At 40.7% G+C, this 8,734-nt stretch overlaps 1 protein-coding gene across 7 annotated transcripts in view; it reads left to right on the top strand.

Annotated features, from left to right (window-relative positions):
- The first annotated feature begins 5,843 nt into the window (after positions 1-5,843).
- The window catches only part of B3galnt1 (beta-1,3-N-acetylgalactosaminyltransferase 1 (globoside blood group)), a 42,776-nt gene continuing 39,885 nt past the window's right edge, over positions 5,844-8,734 (top strand). For 3 of the 7 annotated variants that reach the window (XM_047565292.1, XM_047565291.1, XM_047565286.1), the window contains exons 1-2: positions 6,204-6,518; positions 7,465-7,561. The gene's annotated coding sequence lies outside the window, so the exon portion shown is untranslated. Of the gene's footprint in view, positions 6,087-6,203; positions 6,519-7,464; positions 7,562-8,734 lie in introns of those variants that run through there. The other 4 variants (XM_047565287.1, XM_047565289.1, XM_047565290.1 and 1 more) reach the window with 4 other exon arrangements.

Genomic DNA, 8,734 nt, shown 5'->3' with positions numbered 1-8,734 from the left:
CCTTCATAGTGGTAATGTGAAGTTAAGGGAGCAGATAGAAGGTTGTGACACAAAGTCAAATGAAATGATACTTCTCAGGAGCAGGGGTCTGAGAGAGGGGAAAGGGGGAGAATTCAAGGGTGTTGGCAACTAACTGAATGTACAGGAGTAAGGAAAGGAAGAATCACGAATCAAACTTGGATGACTGACAAATGTGGCTGCTTGAACCAAATCAGAAAAGTAGGAGAAGTAGTGGATTTCCTGAGAAGGTACTGAGGTTGGTTTGAACATGTTAAGTTTGAGGTATTGCTGGAATATTCATTCATTCACTAGCTTCCCTATCTGACAAATGATGGTAATGATAGTATTTATCCCATGAGACTGGTGTATTAATAATCAACAGATGTCATGTATGTGAGTATGCTTTGTCAATGTGTAAGTTCCATATACCTGTTATCTGTTTTTACTCCTGTATGCATTTGTAACCCAAAGGAAGGAGGCAGAGGAGAGACTGACGATACTGCCTGAATTTGCACAAGAGCAGCCCCATCCATCAAGTTCAGTAAGACAGGAGGTATTGGAGAAAAATGCTGACGAGAATGAAAGATGTGAATAGTCAAGGAAGAAATGTAAGATAACAAATCATCAATTAGAAACACACCCCAGCTGCTTCTAAACATAACAAATGGTCAAAGTTTTCCATCAAGTGGAAGAAGGCAGTTACAATGAAATTTTGGAGAGAACACATATTGAAAAATTCAACTGAGCAATTAGCAGCAGCATTCATTATAGATGAGAAACCCTCTCTGGAAACACTTCTGCTTTAGAACATATACTGCCTATATTACAAACTTCTATTACATTTGACTTTCATCTACGGACAAATTTATGGTTAAAATATAATATTTCCTAAAAGGTGATTGCTAGTTCAAATTTATCATTAAGATGCAGTTGATTATATGTTTGGAAAACTGCTAGGAAGTTTAACCATTGATTGATCAGACAGTATGTGGGAGTGAAATTTAACCCTTTGACAGACGAACTTTTCTTCCAGAATTTGTAAGTAGTGCTGGATTCTTAAATTTGTTTTGCTTTTGTGAACTTAGAAAAGAACCTGATTTCATACTTCAGTAAGGCTATTCCACTAAATTCCATACATATCTATGGAAGATATAGCACAGCATTTTAGAATGGTAGGGCCCTGGTCTCTTCCCTAAGGGAGCTTGAAATCCTATGGCAGAGATACCTGTAAACAAATACTGAGGGAAGTGAGTGAATGCTTCTAGAATTATAAACAGGCTGGGGATAAGAGACAATATGGGGAAAAGAGAGTAAGAACAATAGCTGTCTTTACAGATAGTAATTTGAAGTTTTATGATTCAGTTTGAAGTTACTTGAATAAAGCTCTGAGATAAGGTCTCAATCTAACATTGAGGTCAGCAACAACTTAAATTTCTAATAGAGCACATAGTTGAAATCTTTCCCTTAGTTCAGCTGCAGTGACCACAATATATGCATCTCTTCCCTTTGAAAGGCAAAGTGTATTTGCCTGTTCTTGAATCTGGAGTGACCTTGTAATTTGCTTTGGTTTACAGAATGCGGGTTATCTGATCTTGTCTGACTTCCAAGGCTATGGCTTAAGATGTTTTACAGCTTCTATCTCTACTGGGTGTGACCCACAAACCAAAAACAGAGGCCACTGAAGGATAAGAGACTACATGGAGTCCACAGCAGATATGTGAGTGAGGCCACTTGGGACCTTCAACTCAGTTGACTCTCCAGCTCAGGGATCAACAAACTATAACTTGTGGGTCATGGCCATGTTTCTGTAGGACCCTTGAACTAAGAATAGTTTTGGAGTTTTAATGGTTTACAAAATAAAATAAATAACAAGAATATGCAATAGAAATTGTGTTAGTTTTCTGTTTCCACTACTGATGAGGTCAGAGCCCTCATAATCCAATCATTTCCCCAAAACCCCACCTCTGAACACTGCTGCATTGGGACCCAGGCTTCAATATACAAGTTTTCAGGAAAACTTCATATTCAGACCATTACATTAACAAATACCTGAGATAAATAAGCTTATAAAAAGAAAAGTTTTATTTTGACTTGTAGGTTTGGAGGTTTTCATGATTAGTTGGTCCTGTTGCTTTGGGGCCTGTGCTGAGGTATCAAATCATGGTGGGGATATACAGAGGAGCCAAACCGTTCACTTTATGGTTGGGAAATAAGAAAGAGAGACAGAGACAGAGAGAGAGAGAGAGAGAGAGAGAGAGAGAGAGAGAGAGAGAGAGAGAGGAGAGAGGAAGAGACTAAGTTTCCACAATCCCCTTTTAGAGCATGCCTCCAATGACCTAGAGCTGTTCACTAGGTTCTACTCTTACAGGTTCCATCACCTTCCAATAGTGTTATAGGCTGGGGACCAGGCCTCTAACATGGGCCTTTTGGAGACATTCCAGATCCAAACTACAGCAGAGGCTAATTCTAAAGTATTTACTTTACAGAAAAAATTTCAACCATTGCTATAACTGAATGTAACCTTGTGAGTGAATTCAGACTAAACCAAAGAGGAACCATCCAACCAATCCTCAAAATGGTAAGAAATATTAAATTCATATATTTGCAAGTAACTAAATTTGGGGGTGGCTTGTTCTGTAGCAATAGATAGCTGAATCACAAGCCAATAAATGCTATACAAAGTAAAAGGAGACTGCCTCGAAGAAAATAGTCTCTTAAAGCTTTTGGAGATTTTCTTCTCACCTATTTCATTTGGGAGAAGTTTTTACCTTCAAACTGTGTTCTTTGGTCTGTTTTGCATTCTAGGGAGGTTTTGGAAGTTCTGAATTCATATGTGTGTTAGTTTTTAAGAATCACATTTAGAATCAGGTAGTGATATATACCTGCAAAAAAAAAAAAAAAAAAAAAACAGTATTTGTAAAATAGACTATTGATGTCCTGAAACATCCTTCCAAATACAGAGGTCTGTTTTTTTAATACATGAATCCATTTGCAATGTAATCTACCTAGTTTTGTTATTAATAGACCTCCTTTACTTAGTGAGGTGAGCTTTCACATATGCTGTGATAAAAGAATCCAGCAGAGTAGCTATCACTTTACCATCTACAAAGGGCACAGCTACCTACCAGGAACCAGGAAAAGAATGATGATCATGATTTAGATCTGAATATTTACACAGTGCCAACTAAGTCCTGGACGTACACTGTTCCTATCCAAACTTAGTTTTGTTGTATGCACATATTGAATATATTTATCCCTATTATTTTCAGAGAACCTTCAAATCATTGTAAGTGATTTAAAAATGTATATTTCATTCCCCTATTCTTTTCCCCTTTGTCACAAAAAAAGGCTTTGATAAGGAAGAAGCAGTTGAACCAAGAGTCTATAAACAAAAAGAAATGGGCCATGTTTATAGTCTTGACACAAATGTGTGGGTCACAACTTGGGATGGTGGTCATGGCTAGGCTTGGGTAGTAGTTAAATACATGCTCAGACCTACATGCTTTTAGGCAAAAGGCCAGTATAAACAATTCTTCACATCCAAACTTGTATTTGACCTAGAGCAGTGTGGTAGCTGTTTTACAAAGCTGCCCTACCCCTCAGCCTCACCTCCTGAAGATTACCACCTTGCCCCAGTCCCCTTCTTTTGGATCTTGAACAGTCCTGAGGCTGTAGGTCTTTGAGGCTAGCTTTTGTGTCACAGCTTCTGTCTTGGACTCAGAATACTGGGTCTGATAAAGTTCAGATCAACTAGCAGGGGTCAGAGTAGAAGCTAATTTGCTGATGCAAATGAAAACCTCAATATGATCCATTGACTTGGACTTACAAGGTCCTCTTACAACTGTCCTCTTTTGAGAAGGGACATAGGCTGTTTACGACACTACATTTGTCTGTGGAATAGATGATGTCCTTTGAGAACTCTTGTTGGAAGTAGGATGGTCATTGTTATATAGAAAAAACTGGACAGATCTCCTGCCTAGCAGAGCTTACAAGCTTAAGTGGATAAACTTCCACCTATAGATATTTATGATATTTTAGATACCAGATGACCAAAGACAAGGATCACATGCTAAATTATATATTCTTGATTTATTTCTGTTATTAAAATTGATGTAGGAGATTAGACCATGTCTGCCCAGGTAAATGACAACTGACTGAAGCTGACAAGTAATTTTTTTTCTTAACAATGTTAGTGGTTCTTCAGTGACATCAACACTGTGGTTTGCTTGTAGCACCATCTTCATCCTATCCCTCTATCCTACCAACTTCCTGACACATAAGAACCTCAAAAATGATCTTGTCTACTTGTTTATCTCCCTCTAAGAAAATAAATTTTAAAGGGTCTCTGTCTGTCCTATTCCATAATATGTCCCTGTTGCCTTGTATAGTTGAGTGAATTAAAGATATGCTAAGACTGGTTTTCATGCCCAAGGCTGGTCATATTAGCCCATTAACAAGACATTTTCCTGTGAGTGACAACTTGGGATACTCTTGGGAATGTGATCTTATATAACCCCTGTTCTTGTAGGAATTTAAACTTTCTTCCCCAAAGAGTTTCAAAGCCTCAACCTAACATATAGCACCTGTTAACTACAAAAAAGAAACATTTTTCATAATTCTTTATAATAAAGAAATCTGGAAAATACCTCCTTACCCAAGTTATCATTGGTATCAGGACAACTGATATTATGTGCTTAATATTTAATGTTATATTCTCCCTGATGGGAACATATATGAAGATTATCATGTAACCTATGAAGGATTCTCATTGTCAAATCAAGCTACTACACCTTCTTCCAGGTTACAGGAAATTCTGGCACTAAAGAAAAGTTAAATAACACTAAGAAAGCAAAAAAAGACAAATTGATAAACTTCAAAAAATTAATGCCATGAAAACAAAAAAGGGTGAGTGCTGTTCTCCATAAAAAGAGACAAACATAACAAATGCAATGCATGAATCTTTATTGGATCATCTTTCTACAAAACCAATATATATGACCTTTTTGACAACTGGGGAAATTTGAACATGGTCTAGCTATTAGATGATACTATCAAGTTGTTTCTTAAATGTGATGATTTATTGTGGTTGTGTAGAAGAAGCCTTAGTCTCGGGAAATGCAAGCTGAAGTATTTAGGAGAGAGGGGGAAAGCAGTTATAGTAAATTGTAAATGGTTGTTGAATCTTGGACACATGTATATATGGGTGTTCATTGAACTATTCTTTCAGCTTTTCTTGTGGTGATATTGAGGCCAAGCTATTGCACAGTCCTCTAGCCAAAGGACTGGAATGAGGAATTGTTTTCAGATGGCCCTATTCCAGGGGTCCTGCGGCCTAAGAGACGTATTATTGTTATTTTTTTATTATTAATTCAACCAACTACGCCCAAAGACTGGCATGACCAGAATCCCTATACCAACACCCAGCTCTCCTGCCTGAAAATTCCCTTCAGTACTCCAGGGAGCCTTGAGTGGTACCACCCAGGGTGGAGTCAACCTTCCGTGAACTGTCCAGGTCAAAGACTGTGGGTTTCAAGAGACATCTCGGAGAGCACAGGACTCCGTGGGACTCCAGTTCACACAGATCACTGTAATATGATGGTGACCTACCTCTTATTCCCCATCAGTTCTGAAAGGACAATGCACATTCTTAGAAAACAAAGAATTCCCCCCAGGGTTTCTTCTTTTGGAGCTTTGTGTAGAGTTCAACAAGAAAATTCCTCCAGGACCTCCTGTGCATTTATGCAGCTTGGAAAAATGACAACGGAGACAGAGGAGCAGGTCTTAAACAGAAATCCTAGCCTGAAGTCTGTCACTCAGTTGCCTAACCTCCGCCAGTCACAACAACCAAAAGCATTCGTAACACCACAGTGTTTGGAAGAGAGCGTGCCAAGGGGAGTGCGCAAGGATGTGAGCAGCCCAGACCCGCGCGTGGAGCTAGGAGCGGGTGCGAGCTGGGGGAGCTCCGCCGCAGCCCCAACGCGAGGCTTGCGCGCGCCCGAGCGTGCGTGCGGCTGCGGGAGGTTCTGTGTGCGCGCAGGATTGGAACGCCGCCCGCGTTGGAGCTGAGTGGGCGCTACGCGCGGGAGGTGAGTATGAGGCAGGGGCCCTGTATCCACCCGGAGGCGGTTGAGACCTAGGCTGGCTGGCGGGCGTGGTCCCGGGACGTACCCTTTTGGGAAAGCCGAAATCCAGGCGGTGAGGCCCGGAGGCGCCGCCCACTTTTTCCGGCCCTCTACAAACCGCTGCTCTGTTTGCGCCTCGAGCCGCCACGCCCTGGGGTCTTGGGCCTCGTTGGCGGCAATTCCTGGCTGCTGTGTGCGCGGGAGAAGGGGTCTGGGGGGCGGTGGACAACACGGAGAGACGCTGGTGCGCGTGGCGGGCCCAGGCCGCAGCCGCAGGTTGTTCACCCTACCCTGCCCCACGGCGCAATCCCTGCCTTTTGGTCGTCCGGTGCTGCTCCAGCCACCAGGGAGGGTGTTTGTCTCTGCGGCGTGGGAGAAGACCGGACGGTGTTAATGGTACTGGTGGATCTCCAGTAGGCCCGGGGCGAACGCATTTCCGAGGCGGTGGGCCGGATTGTAGGAGGGCACTTCATGGGGAGGACTGGGGAAAGAATCTGCACTCAAGGAAGGAAGTGGGGGAATTGGGCAGAGAGAGAGAAAGAGAGAAAGAGAAAAAAGGAGAAAAGGAAACCCTGAAGGACTGGGGCTGCATGATTCTTAAGAGGCGTTCTCAACGAGTATACAGTCATTTTAAAAGAAATCTTGGAGGTGCAATGGAGTCTCACTTTTCCAAGCAGTAAGGAATGATGCCAACAGCGAGCATGGGTAGTTCATGCATTCAGTGTTTATTCTTTTCACTTCTGAACTAGGCAAGAGATTTTTTTGTAGAGCAGAACTGGTCTTTTTCGACTGTGCCAACCTTTAGGAGGTGACTGCTTTGTTAGGGAAAAAAAATTTGCCAAACCATGTCCTTTTTTCCTTTTCAGAGAAGTAAGGAAGATTTCAGTTGTCAGCCTTCAACCAGAAACAAGTTTGTTTGTTTGTTTTCCTCTCCCTAGCTCCCCAGGTGTCTTGGGCTCAAGCAGGGAGCTGAGCTCCTGCTCTAGGAATGTGTTGATGACTGATAAAAACACAAATTATTGAAGAAACGGAATTATTTAATAAATAAGATTCTGTTTTTTTTCTCTTAGACTAAAAGCCTCATTCAAAATGAATGTCAATTGTGTAACTCTAACCCTAAAAATTGTGTATTATCAGTGACCAGATATCATTTTATATTAGAGCATAAGGTGATTTGAGAGCCAGGAGGCAGAAAAAGGGATCAGTGCTTCTCCAAAAATGAAAAAAGTGTTAATACATAATTACTTGCTACTATAGCAGTTTGCCAGGTCTAGAGCATTGATTTTAGATGTCATAGTGCCAGTGTTGTCACAATATAATCTTTTTATTTTTTTCTGTTAAGTAGTTCACAGCAAATCTGAATGTTTAATTAAAGAATGGAATACAGAATACCACAAAAAACTTCAACTATTGATTTAATCTCATCTGAAATTCTACAGGTAAGTTTATCTTATTTTTAAAATTTAAAATTATCTTAGTTGATGAAAAGTGCCTATTATAGTGTCTTTTACTGGATTTTAGATGTCACTGATGCAGCTGCATCCTTTGTTATAGTATATTCTTGCATGTTTCCCCAGAAGATTTGAAGAAGTACAAGATTTAAGCTCTGTTTAATTTGGTGGGTTGTATTCAACTTAAGTTCAGACTAAATTCTCTTTATCTCTTAGAAAATGATGCACTCAATACTTTTTTCTTTCCCTTCTGATGAATGATTTGCCTTTTCCCTGTGCCCAACCTCTATCTTTGTTCTGTCCACCATTGGATGATTCAGGTAGAACTTCCTTTTAGGAAATACCTTTCTCCTTTTCACCACTATATAATGTCCAGGCCAGAACACTTTTCTGTTACATCTTTTGCATGTGTTGTTGGTCATTGTTGCTTGGTGTATAGTAGGTCCCACTATATGGTAAAGAGTCATGGCTGAGGTCAATATGTGGGATCAAACAGGGTACTCTTACATGGCCTTGTGTAACAGATGCATTCAAAAGTTGCAGACTGTGTATAGTGGTGCATATCTGTAATCCCAGCAATTTGGGAGGCTGATTCAGGAGGATCACTTAAGAAGACTGTTTTAGTCAGTTATATTTCCCTGCTGTGACTTAAAGATCCCGACCAGGACAATTGTAAAGGAGGAAAAGTTTATTTGAGGGCTCACAGTTTCAGAGGTCTTAGTCCAGAGAAGGCTGTTTCCATTCTTTGGGACTTGAGGTGAGGGTGAACATTATGTTGGAGTGTGTGGCAGAGGGAAGCAGCTCACATGAGATTGGAAGCAGAGAGAGTCTTTACTTATCAGTTTCAAAGCCATGTCCCAGTTCCCACTTCCTCGAGCCACACCCTATCACTTCAATTATCACTCAGTTAATCCCTGTCAGAGGATTAAATCACTGATTGGCTTAAAACTCTTACAACCCAGTCATTTTTCCTCTGAACCTTCTTGCATTGTCCCACACATGAGCTTTTGGGGGACATCTCATATCCAAACCATAACAAAATCCTGTCTCAAAATAAAAAATAAAAATGGGTTGGGGATGTAGTTCAGTGGTAGAGTACCCTGGGTTCAATCCCCAGTACCACATTAAAAAAAAAAAAAAAGTTGCAGTTTTGTAGGCTCT

Source organism: Sciurus carolinensis, chromosome 9 (genome assembly GCF_902686445.1).
Source record: "Sciurus carolinensis chromosome 9, mSciCar1.2, whole genome shotgun sequence".
Taxonomy (NCBI): Eukaryota; Metazoa; Chordata; class Mammalia; order Rodentia; family Sciuridae; genus Sciurus; species Sciurus carolinensis.
This window is presented reverse-complemented; position numbering and strand designations above follow the sequence as displayed.